This window comes from Ambystoma mexicanum, chromosome 12 (assembly GCF_040938575.1).
Source record: "Ambystoma mexicanum isolate Mex_15411 chromosome 12, UKY_AmexF1_1, whole genome shotgun sequence".
NCBI lineage: Eukaryota > Metazoa > Chordata > Amphibia > Caudata > Ambystomatidae > Ambystoma > Ambystoma mexicanum.
In genome coordinates, this window is record NC_090936.1 from 315,904,907 (window position 1) to 315,921,431 (window position 16,525).

Sequence of the window (16,525 nt, forward strand, 5' to 3'; positions counted from 1 at the left end):
TCCCAAACAATGTTTCAAATCTTTACACCAATTCCTCAATAAATATGTAAAAAGCAAAGACAAAATCAAAATTAAATTACTGCAAAATATAGATACCTGTCCAGTGCGCAAGTACACAGGACTACAAGGACATTCATTGTCCTGCATTACAGGACCTACTTGTAAAACCCCTTTCCATGATATCAAAAGGATATCAACACATCATTCAACTATAAGAAATCTAGTCTATAAACTGTACTATGCTAAAGGTCCTGCTTTAGCACTAGCAAAGTTAAATAACATCCTTCTACATGGTACAGCAAAAGACCTACTTGAAGAAATTCACTATATCCAGAAAAAATATTTTGGAAGTGAAAACCATTTACAGAATGAAATAGCTTTAAACCAATTAAGCAACAATTCTACACATGGCAACCTTTTGCTAAACACATACAAAAAAGAAATACTAAAATTTAAAAATTACATCAGCTGAAGTACCAAACCATGTATGTGTATGTTGCCGTAGAATTTATTATAAAAGTAACACAAAAACTGTGGACCTATCATACAAAATAGAAGACAATGAAGATTCTAAATGGTTTGAATTAGCTCTCTACCTTCTAGCAGAAAACAAATATGAAATAACTGAGCCCTTAATACTTTGCAGTTATTGCACTACAAAACTTGACAACAACCAAACTCCTTCACGTTCTATCACAAATAATTTGGAATTATACCCAGTACCAATCCCTCTACAACAACTTAATTTATATGAGAGCATCATAATTCAAACAGTACACCCATTTCAAGCAATAATACTCCTTCAACCAAAAACAGCAAAATTACCTCCCTCTGAATTGGTAAAAGGCATTCGTGGAAAAGTAGTTTATTTACCATTAAATCTAAAAGAAAATGTGCATACTCTAGGACTGCAACGTCCAATGCAGCAATCTTTAATTATATTAGTAAATGGAGTACCTACAAAAGACAAAAAAATATGGCAACAGCTGGTAGATTTATATAAAGTTAGACAAGCCTTCCAATATCTTAAAGAGAATAATGAATATTACAAAGAAATTAATATTGAAGAAAACTTGAAAGATACAACTCAAATAATTCAAGAAACACAAGAAGCTGGTCAATTTGAGCTACTAGATCCTGCTACAATATCAAATACTTTAGACCATTATACAATTCATCCTTTGCACTGTAATGACACCGTACAAGATGTACTGGAAACTTACCAAATGCGTCAAACAAAAGGATCGCCAATCAGTATATGGGAAAAAAGTATAGAAGCACGTGCTTTTCCTCTACTCTTTCCTACTGGCAAAGGAGGAAGGTATGATGATAGACCTATTCAAATATCAGCTTCAGAATACCGCTCATTATGGATGTATTCTGAAGATCCCAGATTTAGACAAAATGTGGAATACATATTCCACCTACTCTTTGAAAGTGAACTAGCAACTTTATGTTACGGAGTTGCACACATATTAAAATCAGGATCACACTTTCAAAATATGACAGCTACACAATTATTAGAGAAAGTGCAACAAAAGGATGAGGTTTTACAACCAAATATTACAAATCTATGAGCAAATATGCGTGGTACTAAAGAGTACTGGTTTCGACGTCATGGAGATGCACGTTGTATGATCAGAAACCTTGGCCCACCCACTTGGTTTTTTACATTAAGTTGTGCAGAATATGCATGGGAAGATTTACATGATTTCCTACGCATATCAAATAAAAACAAAACAAACATAGATATTCTAACACCTGGAGAACTTTGTTCTTTGGATCCTGTTAATGTTTCAAGATATTTTCACCATCGCTTCATTGCTATGCTACATTTTATTTGTAATAAAACTGTTCCTCCCCTTGGAGAAGTGCAACACTTCTTTTGGAGAAAACAATACCAAGCCAGAGGAGCACCACATATCCACGTGCTTTTATGGATTAAAGATGCTCCTAAATTTGGTCAAGACAGTGATGCCACTGTTTTACAGTTTATTGAAAAATATGTCACTTGTGAAATTCCATCAGAAGCCACAAATAGTGAGCTTCGTGCACAAATTTTACAATTTCAAAGACACAAATGTGGAAAAAATTGTCGTCGCAAATACAAAAACAAAGGCAAATACTACACCAAATGCCGATTTGGTTTCCCTAGACCAGTTACAAATACAGGTCAAGTAAACAACCTCATGTCTTCAGTTAGACATAGTGTTAAAGGTAAGTCACCTAAAAATACATATTACATAAAAAGAAAAGAAGAAGAAAAATATATCAATGATTATAATGCAATCATTGCCCACTTATGGAATGCAAACATAGATGTTCAGTACATTGCAGACAATTCTACTGCAGTTGCACGATATGTCACAGAATACTTAACTAAAGCAGAAAAGACAGAGCTCCAAGACCACTGGAATGACCTGTCATCAGATAAAAGAGTATCTCAGAAATTATACAGTTTGGGCATAAAAATGCTCACCCATAGAGAATGTGGATCTTATGAAGCAGCTGATCGTTTAACTGGTACTTCATTGTATGGTAAATCTGAAAATATAGTATGGCTAAGTCTTGGTCCAGCTAAATCTAGAAAAAGAGTTCTTAAATCATATGAACATATAGAAACAATAGCCAAACATGATCCCAACAGCCAAGACATTTTAAAAAACAATTTATTGGACACATACTACCCAAACAGAAGTAATACTTTGGAAAACATGTGTCTATACCAAATAGCCCAAAACTACACATACAAAAATAATAGGAAACCTGATGAAAAAAAGGTAAATATAGAGTGACAGACTGTGAAGGCAGCTTAGTTAAACTCACTAAACCAAATTTAATTAATCATATCAAATTGTCATTGAAGACTCCTCAACATAAAGAAGTATATTACATGTCCCTGCTACAACTCTTCAAACCATGGAGAAAAGAAGAACAAATCCTAGATAACTATGACTCATATGAGGATGCTTTCAAAGCAAGCACTATAACTGATGTAAACTTTACACAGTACAAAACAATGTTGCACAATGAACAGCAACATGAAGAAGAACTCCAAGCCCAACTAGTTAAGGATACTCCTGACAGTAATCAACCTTCTGTAACAGGAAGCCAAGAACCACTGTGAGAACCACTAATAACAAATGAGGCAGAATTAGCTATGATAGAAGTAGAAAACACCATGTGTCAGAATGAAGATAAGGAACGCTTAACTATACTACAATCAAAACTAAACAATGAGCAAAGTAGCATTTTTCAAGAAGTAACAAAACAAATTACACATGGTGTAAAACATGAAAATAAAGAATGTTCCTGCCATAATTATAAACCTATACTACTGTACGTCAGTGGTGAAGCTGGTTCTGGCAAAAACATTCCTAATCAAAATCATTAGTAAGTTCCTGCAACAATTGACAAACAACAAACTGTCAGCTGTTGTCACTGCCCCCACAGGTTTAGCTGCCTACAACATAGGTGGTGTTACATTACACCGATTACTACTATTACCAGTAGAACACCAGAACAAATTAGACTATTACAAACTTTCTGCAGAAGCTGCAATGGAATTACGCAGAGTATTGAAACAAATGAAAATGCTACTAATAGATGAAGTGAGCATGGTCTCCAACCTGATGTTAGCTTTGATTAACCTCAGATTACAAGAAGTACTCAAAACAGACTATGAAGAGCTCTTTGCAGTAAAATACATTATTGTTTTTGGAGATCTGCTTCAATTAACACCAGTTATAGGTGAACCTATTTTTAAAACATTAGGGCACAAACTCTGCCGTAAAACTGTTGGCAGCATTGGAAATGTCAACCTTTGGCAACATTTCCAATACAGAGAATTAACAGAAAACATGCGCCAATCTGCAGATCTAACTTATGCCAACATTTTAAAAAGTTTGAGAGTTGGTATACTTTCTAAAGAAGCAGAGGCAACATTGAAAACCCGGCACATTAATGCACTTCATGGCAATAATGCATGTGCTACAGATGTTATGGAACAATTAGCCCACAAAAATGTCAATTGTATGGCCTTAATGCCAACTCTTGCAAGCTGTCTCAAATTCAATGAAATAATGTTAAGTAAAGAAATGCAACCAATAATGGAAATTAGCGCCACAGACAAACTAGATGGACAGAGTTGCCTACATCCAAATTCAGGAATACCTGGAATCCAACCAACTGCTAGGAATACGTCAATCTGGTTTCAGACCTCAACACGGAACTGAAACCGCCCTTGTTGATCTCAAAAGCCAGATTGATGAAATTAAAGACAAAGGCAATGCCGCAATCCTACTCCTACTAGACCTCTCAGCGGCCTTTGACCTGGTCAGCCACGAAGTCCTCTGTAATCACCTTGCCACCGCAGCCCACTTCTCCTTCCCTGCCATCACATGGATACAATCCTTCCTGGCTAACAGAACCATGCGAATCTTTTCCACTATAGCTGCAGCAGACCCCATCCCCATCACATGCGGGGTCCCACAAGGATCCTGTGTATCCCCCACTTTGTACAACATATTTACAAAGACTCTATTTGACCAACTGGACCGTCTGGGTGTCACCTACACAAACTACGCAGATGACACCCAGATACTCCTCACCATCTCTGGTATTTACCAAGAAGACACCGCCTGGATCAACAAAATATTCTCCATCATTCAGGCATGGATGGCCTCCCATGGCCTCTGCCTGAATGATAAGAAGACAGAGCTCCTAATCGTCGGCTCCCCCAACACTCTAACTAAACTCGACCCTAGCTACAACAACATCACCATCGATGGCCATGCCATCCCCATAGCTAAAAGCGTAAAAACCCTTGGTTTCTATCTAGATGCCAACACAAACCTTAGCAAACACACCAATATGACCGCCTCAGCCGCTGCCTATACCGGCAAGCTCATTAGGGCCAGCAGACCTTTCCTATCACCCAACAGCTGCCTCACCCTTGCCAGTGCCCTAATACAATCCAAACTCGATTACTGTAACAGCCTGTACCTTGGTGCTAATCAATCCGTATTCAACAAGCTGCAGGTAATACAAAACAACGCCTTGCGCGCAGCCCTCAACATTCCCAGACAAGAGCATATCTCTGCTACTAGGAAAGCCTGCAAATGGCTATCCATACGCCAAAAAATTGATCTAAAAACCGTCTGCCTCACGTACAAATCCCTCAATCACCTAGCACCACCATATATAGCTAATAAATTCACCCTGAAACCTGCCACCAGATCCACCAGATCCTCCAACACTCTTTGCTTATCAGTGCCCAGGTTCCACCTAAAAAGAGCTGGAGGGGTAAGCTTCACAGTGCTTGCCCCCCAACTCTAGAACTCCCTACCGCTCAACATCAAAACTGTCGAATCCTTCCAGATCTTTAGGAAGCAGGTCATCAGCTGGCTCCTAAACAAAGAATAACGCCATTAACACCAGACCCGTGCGGTAACTGGCTTAGTCACTGTATTTATATTGAAACTGTATATTGTACGTACTGCATTTGCTCTTGTTGACTGATCACTGCATATATATGTATATATTATAAACTTGTACGAAGTATGCAACACTAAGATACTTCTTAACGCTGTAACCAAATTCTTAAGCGCCCTTCTACCTCTGGGTTTGGAGCGCCATACAAATAAAATAAACAAACAAACAAACAAACATGGTATGACACTACCCATGTGTGACCAAGCCACAACAAGACTAAATAATTTAGAAAAATCAATCTCAAACACAGCAGGCTTAGAAAAGATGTTAAAATTATCCTTAAATTGCAGAGTAATGCTTAAACGTAACCTTGACGTGGACCAAGGACTAGTTAATGGAGCACTGGGTACAGTTGTTGGCTTTCAAACATACCCACGTGACAACAAAATTCAGTTTGTCAATATACTCTTTGACAAACTTTCAGAAGTAAAATGGATAGGACGCTCAACAGCTAGATTCCTTCTCTTCAAAGATATGTATGTACGCAGAGAACAATTTTCTCTAACTCTTGCATACGCAGTCACCATTCATAAATCACAAGGTCTTACCCTAGACAAAGCAATGATAGATATTGGTAACACAGTCTTTAAAGAAGGCATGAGCTACGTAGCACTATCACACTTACGTACACTTGACGGTCTATTTCTAATCAACTTTGATGCAAGTAAAGTAAACGCTGATATTCCTTGCATTTTAGAATATAATAGACTTCGCTCACTATACACTCCCCATCTAAACACATATTCTGTTCCATAAAAACTAAAACGTTGTAAAAGAAAACTAAATCAAACAGAAATGCAACAGGACGTCACTGCAAATCCTCCAAAGAGAGTAAAAGAAACTAATACTTCATCAAGTACCACAAACAAAAAAGAATCAATTAGAGAAAGTAAACCAGGTACTTCTTTAAAGAAGGAAGACAAACTCCAAAAAAGCAGTTAGATACAGAACTACCTGGACCATTTAAATTCTCAAATATAGTTGGTGTAAGTTGCTATGCAAATGTAGCAATGAATATTCTATTTCAATTACCACTAATTGTTGACAACATTTACTTACACAGTACAGACCCATTGTGTTTGCAAATGTTAGTACCTCACAGAAATGCAGCAGACAATCCTGACAACACATATAGTGTTTTTGGAATAAGACGACAATTGGACTACTGTGCTGGAATGGTGAAATTCACTATAAACTCACAGGAAGATCCACAAGAATTTCTAATGTACTTACTACAATTACTGGAAAACAAAAACATACCTCTAAATGAAATCTTTCAGATTTCATACATGTGGAAACATACATGCACTCTCTGCAACAATGTGACACAAGAAGAAATCCCCAATGAACGCTTCATATATATATCAATACCAAATTGTGAATCCATTCCATTTCAGCAACTTGTACAAAATGCAAACCATGGTAGATTATGCTCTACCTGCAATTCAGATAATCGGTCCACGTTAGTAATACAAACACATAGTAAATACGTAATACTAATGCTTCTACGTTACAATGCAGATGGTACCAAAAACAACTGCAAGCTGACTGGATTCACACATGGTCAAATATCACTTGGTAAGAAAACCTTCACAACAATAGGTATAATCTACCACGCAGGAGCCACAACCAGGGCACTACACTGCATATATAAAAAAGAAATGTGTATGGTTTGAATGTAATGATAGTACCATTACTCTAAAGCAGAGATTACCACCAAATCTTACAAACGCTTACTTGATGTTCTTAAAACCAAAATTTGATAAATAAACTGTATTTCAACCTTTAAGTAAATTTGTGTTAAAAAAATATAAACTGTTAGAATACTCCAAAAGCTATCTAACTGCTCAAAGATTCTACAACAACTAATCAGATAAATGAATACCACTAAATTAGACCAAAAAATACACAGTTAGAATACGCCAATTGGTATCTAACTGTCCCAAAATTATAAATTTGTGTTAAAATAATATAAACTTTTAGAATACTCCAAAAGCTATCTAACAGCTCAAAGATTCTACAACAACTAATCAGATAAATGAATACCACTAAATTAGGCCAAAAAATACACAGTTAGAATACGCCAATTGGTATCTAACTGCTCCAAAATTTTATAATATCAAAACAAATGAAGAATCTGTTACTGCTCCAAAAAAAATACAACAAAGCAAAGTATAAAGCATTAGCCAGAAACAACAAGTGAACACTGAAAACAAACAAACAAATGAACTGTAGCATAACAGAAACAGTGTTTTTTTTTAATCCAACATGGATTTTGTTTTCTCCCACAGACCCAATGATTTTAGCAACAAATACAGAAACTGAACAAATTGCACAGTACTCTGATTTGTACTCTACTAAATATGAGGGTCGAAAAAAAATAAAAGTATATTGCTTATACAATGTAATAAGTCATTACAAAATACTAATACTAACATGCTATTTTCTTTTATCACAGAAATGAAGAAGAAAAACATGGACTCCCATTACTAGACCAAACAGTAAGTATACAATAATAAGGACAACCATAGCAGCATATCACATCCATAGTATCTAATACCTTTGTTCCTTATACATTTGTTTTTCACCCAAAGTTATAAGCAAATATGAATGTGATATGCTGCGGTGGTTGTTGCCAGGGCATAGAGTCTTGGGTGCATGGCCAAATGGCCATGCACCCAAGACTCTATGCCCTGGCAACAACCACCGCAGCATATCACATCCATAGAGTCAAACATTTCAACTATGATCTATGGGAAACTTTTAATGTCAGCGAACAATGTGAGTGTTCTTAGAACACTTTGAACTTGCCAGCGAACAATACGGACACCGTTTTCAGGACACCCCCTACGAACATTTCAGAACAACGCGATAGTTCTTAGAACACTTTCAATTTAACAACGAACAATACGGACAGCGTCCTAAGGACACCCCCTACGAACATTCCAGGACACCGGGAGTTTTCTTAGAAGCGTCTTCAGAACACCACCATCTTGTTTATTTACGAACATTTCAGGACACCGCGAGTGTTCTTAGGACACATTCAACTTGACAAAGAACAATACGGACAGCGTCCTCAGGACACCCCCTACAAACACTCCCCGGACACCGGGAGTGTTCTTAGAAGGGTCTTCAGAACACCACCATCCTGTTTATTTGCGAACATTTCAGGACACCGCGAGTGTTCTTAGGACACATTCAACTTGACAAAGAACAATACGGACAGCGTCCTCAGGACACCCCCTACAAACACTCCCCGGACACCGTGAGTGTTCTGAGAAGCGTCTTCAGAACACCCCCATTTTGTTAATTTGCGAACATTTCAGGACACCACGCGTGTTCTTAGGACACATTCAACTTGACAGAGAACAATACGGACAGCGTCCTCAGGACACCCCCTACGAACACTCCCCAGACAACGCGAGTGTTCTTAGAAGCGTCTTCAGAACACCCCCATTTTGTTTATTTGCGAACATTTCAGGACACCGTGAGTGTTCTTAGAACACATTGAACTTGACAGAGAACAATACGGACAGTGTCCTCAGAACACCCCCTACAAACATTTCAGGACACCGGGAGTGTTCTCAAAAACGTCTTCAGAACACCCCCATTTTGCTTATTTGCGAACATTTCAGGACACTGCGCGTGTTCTTAGAACACATTCAACTTGACAGAGAACAATACGGACAGCGTCCTCAGGACACCCCCTACGAACACTCCCCGGACACCGCAAGTGTTCTTAGAACAGTTTCACTTTGCTTGCGAACAAAACGGACACATATTGACTCCTTAGAACACCCCCTAGTCAGTTGATATAGAACATTTCAGAACACCCGTGATGGCCGCAAACAAATCGAACACAAAAAGAACGTCTAACACATAAAAACACAACTTTCATCCTATCTCATACACTCCCACCCTCCCCAAACACTCCTACACACCAACACACTCTACAAAATACACATTTTGAACAAAGTTTCACCGTGCTGTCCGGGGACGTCCGCGAATCCACGATGGCGGGCGCTACCGAAAAATCTGATGCGCTTCACGCTCCACGCCGTCCAATCAGCGAACACTTTGCATGTCCGGGAACGTCACGCAAGACGATTGGCCAATCAGGACACTTTCCGCGGAGCGAACAGGGAAGTGTGTCCGCAAACCGAACACAGATATCACTAATTTTTTTTTACCTACTTTTTACATACTTTTTGGTCATTTTAAAAAAAAACTACTGGACGGATTTTCACCAAATTTGCAAAAGCACGCTTTCGGGACCAAGCCGCTGCTCCTGGTCCAAATTTGGTGGAAATCCGTCCAGCGGTTCGGGCTGTAGGCGCGAGCAAATATGTTTTCCCATTCACTCTATGGAGAGTGAGTATAATGTATACAAATATGAGCATATAGAGGGAAGGTAGAGTAATAAAAATAAAACTATGAGAAAGTGCTGATAACCATAATGATTATCTTCATGCACAGAAAGGATTGCTCTCTTTCAGCCTGTATCTTCCGCTATGTATATGTTTCATATGATGTGACTGGACCCTAAGTCTACAAATATAGTACCTTTTCAAGTTTTACTTCCTGACTGTTACTGAAGAAAACTATGTGGCTTGGATATGTCAGTAAAGGATAAAAAGGGAGAGCCAGCCATGTGATGTCATCAGCCTAAACAGAGAATTCTCCCTAACATCTCCCTCGTGTTCCCCCCACCCCCTGCTCATGCCCTGTGTCTCCCTACTTTTGCCCCCCCTGGGTGTTAGTGTTAGCAGTGCACGGTGGCGCGAGTTATGGTTGCTTATGTTACCATAACTTCCGAATTTCAGGAGTTTTTCGGTTTTACTTTCAGCCATAACGTCCCTTTAACAAAGTTTTTTCACTGAATTTCATAGGTTTTTAGTGCACAACTTAACCATAATATCCCTGACTTCATATACATGTAACATAGAACATACTAACCCCCTCGTAGTGATTTTCATGTCCGCGGACTACCGCCATGTCCGCGGACACATCGAAAATCTGAGCGTGGTGAATGTAAATTTAAATAGTGAGCCCCATTTCCCCTTTGAAGTTAGCTCTGAAAAGAGCCGTTTTTTTTTTACAGATGCTTGACAGACACCTGTTATTTTGTATTTTTTTTCTTGTTTTTTTTTCTTACTTTACTCCTAAAATCTTCACATAACCTTCTCCAAAGCAACCCTTACATTCCAAAATAGAAAGGCATTTCCCGTAAAAGGTAAAGAAATGCCATCTTCTTTAAAATTAACAGCATTACTGGCATCAATATTCTCATTGTTACAGAAGAACATACCAGCTCTAAGCATGAAGGCACACATGCCTCGGTTGATGACACACCTAGCAATATTTTGCTGAGGACAAACAACTGAACTATTGTCCCATATTGCCCTAGGTAGTAATCCAGAAAAAAATACTTTTACATTTGGAAGGATCTTCATTACTGCTTGAACCAAGCGTTCCAAATCAGCCAACAAAGTAGGGGCACTGACGTTACCCAAATGGAAAGCACCATAGTGCAAAACTACCACATGCGGACTGTTCATCGTGGCCATATCCTCACAAACTTGTACAATTCCCTGTACATTGCAATCAGGCACACTGCTCCACACCACCTCCACTCCTTTCACATCAAAGTTCTTTGCAACATGCCTGCATTCAGCGTACTGCTGTAAACCATGCACAAACATATCTCCGAGCACCAACATCCTGACTTTCTCCACTTCTGCCATCTTCACCACACACAGTCTCTTTCAACACAAATCCACAACCTCGACATCTGATTGGCTGATCCGTACAGTCTTCTTTCCATGTTGGATTTCCTGGAAAAACCCGAATGTAGCACGCCCTGTCCACGAACAGCCACAGTGCCCGTGGACGGTGTCCACTTTACTCTCTGTGCCATTCCCTCATTGCATACAGCTAAGCAATCACACAATGAGAATAACGTCCTCAGAACAACCCCATTTTGTGATTTTTCGAACATTTCAGGACAATTATTATTTCATTATTCAACATATTAACATTACACATATTATACTTTCATCTTGTACTCTGCACACAATGCTATGTATCTCCATTAGTAGCTCAGTATACTAGATAGAATCCCATAATACAATGCTATTTATATCAATGCATCGTTCAAAGCACTAATAACGGTATGATATTTATTGCAATATCCTTGACCCTTTTTTCGCAACATTATAATAAAAATCCCTAGTACACAAATTCCATGAAAAGTACATACACACGTGATGTCATCAGTGATTTCATCAATGACATTTGTGATGTCATCTTTGATGTCCTGGGTGTTAGTTTTAGCAGTGCACGGTGGTGGCGCCAGTTATTTTTCAAACTTGCGATTTTCAGGGGTCTTTCGGCTGTACTTAGAACCATAACGTCCTTTAAACAAACTTTTTTTAATATCACGCAAACAATATACAAACATGGCGTGCAAAAACCAACTTCTACAGATGGCTTTACACAGAATGTTGCAAAGTAAGAATTTATGCTCGTTCACAGTGAAGGTCAGCTGCTTCCACAACTTCTACAGATGGCTTTACACAGAATGTTGCAAAGTAAGAATTTATGCTCGTTCACAGTGAAGGTCAGCTGCTTCCATTTTTTTCTCGGGCCCTGGAAAGGCTCACGAAGTGGACTATAAGGTTGTATTGTGTTTTGACCTTGACAGACAGAGATTGTGATGAAAGACTTCTCTTGAAGGAGTGTTGCTAAAACGTAAGAGAAGATAAAGATGAAATTTCTGAAACGAAACCACTTTTATATATTATATCACTATGCGAAAGATCGTTGGCACACGCGGAGTCGTATTTTGGGACTGCACCACTCGTAGACAATGGAAATTGCAATTGTACCCTAAGTAACCCTTTAGATTACTTTATACCAAATATAATTACAATAGCATAGCATTAAAGACCGCTCAAGTTGAACTTGTTCGTTGAAAGTGGCATAATGTTTTCTACCGCCCACTATCACCGCCGAATTGATCCCCTGACATTTAGAGGGCTCTGAAAAAGGCAGACGACACAGGGTGGGTTAATAGAAATAATTTAACCGGTCTATAGGCGGTCAAGCACTCTGCTCGCTGTGCCACTTCACTGTAGCCTGTCAAGTGGCACAGCGAGTACAGCGCTCGCTTTGACATCCGTGCACAGCTTGCTAACGCAAGTTTGAATCCCGGCAAGGCCAAACTCAGCCTTTCATCCTTCCGTGGTCGATAAATGAGCACCACACACCGTGGTTAATAATAAGCACCGCTTACATACCTCACGGTTCTTAGCGCTATATGAATGGGAAAATATTATTATTTTATTATTAACATACTCTGTTGCACTATCTTCGATAGCAAATATTTTCACGCCCTAATAAATAAAATGATGATTTTTAATGAAGATCGGCTGGTGAGACTAATTTATGTTTTTTAAAACAGGTACGTGGCCCCATTTTGCCCATGTCACGATTTACAGACTCCAGCGGATGGGGTCTTCAACTGCCGGATGCAGGTCCAAATATGCAACTTCATGACCCTCACCATTTTATGGGACAATCGCCAAGGACCAATATGCCCTTGCGCAGTACTAGCGGCTACAAACAACATACCAACCAATAGGGTGGTCTAATGGCTCGTTGTTGGAGCAACCTTCCAATTATCAGAGCGACCATTTACTGCTTTTATCATAAACCAACACCCTATCTAACGCAAAGGAACAACGCGTTGCTCCAAATAAACTTTTGCTGATCGACAGCAGAGACAATAGCAAATTGCTGAATATTCACTAAACATTTCATGTGAAATAAATGTACTTTACCAAATGTACAATCCTGCTGTTTACTTTTAAACCACAGTTTCATATTCCGAATTGTGGCGCACTGAGTTGTAAGCTGATCTAACACTCTCTGTACCGCAAAGGAACATCGCGTGTCTCAACATGAACTTTTGCGGATCGACAACAAAGACAAATGCAAATTGCTGAATATTCTCTAAACATTTGATGTCAAATAAATGTACTTTACAACATTTACAATCTTGCTCTTTGCTTTTAAATCACAGTTTCATATTCCGAATTGTGGCGCGCTGTGTTGTGACATAATGTGTGTTGTCTTCTGGGTTCTGTGTAAAGTCGCGTAGTACTGGAGACGACTAGGCGCGTTTGATTACGCACCCTGTAACGTCACGGAGAGAGGCGGGGAATATGAATGCTTTGATAATATCAGGCTTAGGGGTGGGAGATATGATTTAGTGTCGCAAAAGCAAGTCAGCCAGGTCAATAGTGCCAGTCATAGGATTATCACATAATGTCGGCGCACACCAGCCGGATTTATCGTTTCTTTAGTGGACAAAAAGTCGGTTGACGCCCCTAGGAAATTGTACTATTAGCGGACAAAAGGAGTGCTCTTAAAACACTTTCACCCTGACAACGAACAATACAAACAACGTTCTCAGAACACCCCCATTTTGTGTAATTGCAACCATTTCGGGACACTGCGAGTGTTCTTAGAACACATTCAACTAGACAGATTACAATACGGACAGCGTCCTGAGGACACCCCCAGTTTGTGTATTTACGAACAATTAAGTACACCGCGAGTGTTCATAGCTCATTTTTACCTTCCTTGCGAACAAAAATGACACATACTCTGTCCTCTAAACACCCCACCATTTAGTTTATTTACAAAATGTCAGAACAGCCTTGTTCTCTGCGGACAAATCGAACGCAACAAAAAGGTCTAGCACATAAAAAAACAAAACATTGAACCTATCTTGTACTCCCCCACCCTCCCCAAACACTCTTACACATCAACACACGGCACAAAATACAATTTTTTATCCACGTTTCACTGCGCTGTACGCGGTCAACTGCGAATACAAGATGGCGGGCGCCACAGAAAATCTGACGCGCTCCACGCCCCTCGCCGTCCAATCAGCGAACACGTCGCATGTCCCCGGACATGACGCAAGGCCATGGGCCAATCGGGGTGCTGTCCGCGGAGCGAACAGGGAAGTCCGTCCGCGAAGCGAACGCAGATATCACTAATTTTTTTGCCTTACATTTTGGTCATTTTTAAAAAAACTATTGGACGGATTTACACCAAATTTACAAAAGCACGCTTTTGGGACCAGGCCGCCGCTCCTGCCGCAAATTTGGTGTAAATCCGTCCAGCAGTTCGGGCTGTAGCCGTGCGCAAAGTTTTTTCCCATTCAGTCTATGGGAAAAAAAAAGTTTGGGGCCCCCCCTATAACTTTTCCCCCCCTGGACGAATCCTCACCAAACTTTGCAAAAAAAATCAGAGTGACCCAACTACTTTTTTTGCAAAGTTTGGTGAGGATCCGTCCAGGGAGAGCGACGTTATAAGCCGCCCAAAAAGTGCTCTTTATATGGAAACAGCAATTTAACCATAACTACATGGCCACTACCGTGGCCATGTAATATTACACAGCCACGGTAGTGGCTTTATAGTTATGGTTAAGTTGCTAATCCCGTAGGAAGAACACTTTTTGGGTGGCTTATAACTTTGCTCCCTCTGGATGAATCCTCACCAAATTTTGCGAAAAAAGTATATGGTCCACTCTGCCACTGCATTTGCAAAGTTTGGTGAGGTTTGGTCCGGGGGGGCAAAGTTATTGGGGGGTCCCAAAACTTCTTTTTTTCCCATAGACTGAATGGGGAAAAAACTTTGCCCACGCCTACAGCCCAAACCGCTGGACGGATTTTCACCAAATTTGTGGCAGGAGCAGTGGCTTGGTCCCGAAAGCGTGCCTTTGTAAATTTGGTGAAAATCCGTCCAGTAGTTTTTTTTAAAACGATCAAAAGTAGGTCTAAAAAAATGAGTGATATTTATGTCCGCTCGGCGGACACATTTCCCTGTTTCCTCAGCGGAGAGGAAACCGGTTGTCTAATCTGCGCACGTCATGTCCACGGACATCCAACGTGTTCGCTGATTGGATGGTGAAGAGCGTGAAGTGCGTCAGATTGTTCTGATGCGCCCGCCATCTTGTAACCGCGGACATCCGCGGACAGCGTGGTGACAAATGGGGGGAATACAACTTTGGCAGGTGTTTGGTGTGTAAGAGTGTTTGGGGAGGGTGGGGGAGTAAGAGATGGGTCAAATGCTGTATTTATTTAGGTGGCAGGCACCCCCGTTGTGTTCGTCTTGTCCGCGGACAGCCGCGCTGTCCGGGATGTCCATGATTAACCAAAATGGAGGTTTCCTAAGGACGCTATTCCTGTCCGTACTGTCCGCAGGGAAGTTGAAACTGTTCTAAGAACACACGCAGAGTCCGGGATGTCCGTAATTATCGAAAATGGGGGTGTCCTAAGGACACTATACCTGTCTGTGCTGTACGCAAGCAAAATGAAACTGTTCTTAGAACACATTCGGTGTCCGGGATGTCCGTAATTAACCAAAATGAAGGTGTTCTAAGGACAGTATTCCCCTCCGTACTGACCGCAGGCAAGTTGAAAGTGTTCTAAGAACATGCGCAGTGTCCGGGATGTCTGTAATTTTCCAAAATTGGGGTGTCCTAAGGACACTATACCTGGCCGTGCTATACGCAAGCAAAATAAAACTGTTCTTAGAACACGGACGGTGTCCGCGGTCATAAATAAATGCCCATATGGCATAGTTTAAGGGGTCAATTCATGGAGCAAACGTGCGCCGAAAATCCCAGCGCAAGCAGGTGCAAGGTAGCGCAAGCGCGAGAAACGCAGCGCACGCGCACGTGTGCGATGCAAGGAAGATGCTGCGCATGTTTCCCGCTGTCCGTGCGCCCAATTCAGCCATGGTGCACGCAGGCATACACGGCGTGCGCTACGCGCACAGCAAAAGCGCACACAGCGCGGCGCACACAACCAAAGTGGGCGGAACAGTGGGCGTAACACGCGGAATGGGGAATAACGCGTGAAAAAGAAGGCGTAACTGGGGAAGTACTGCAGCGAACCACACGGAACGCCCACACGCACGCGAACAACCCGTATTCATGGATTCGAATATGGGAAAC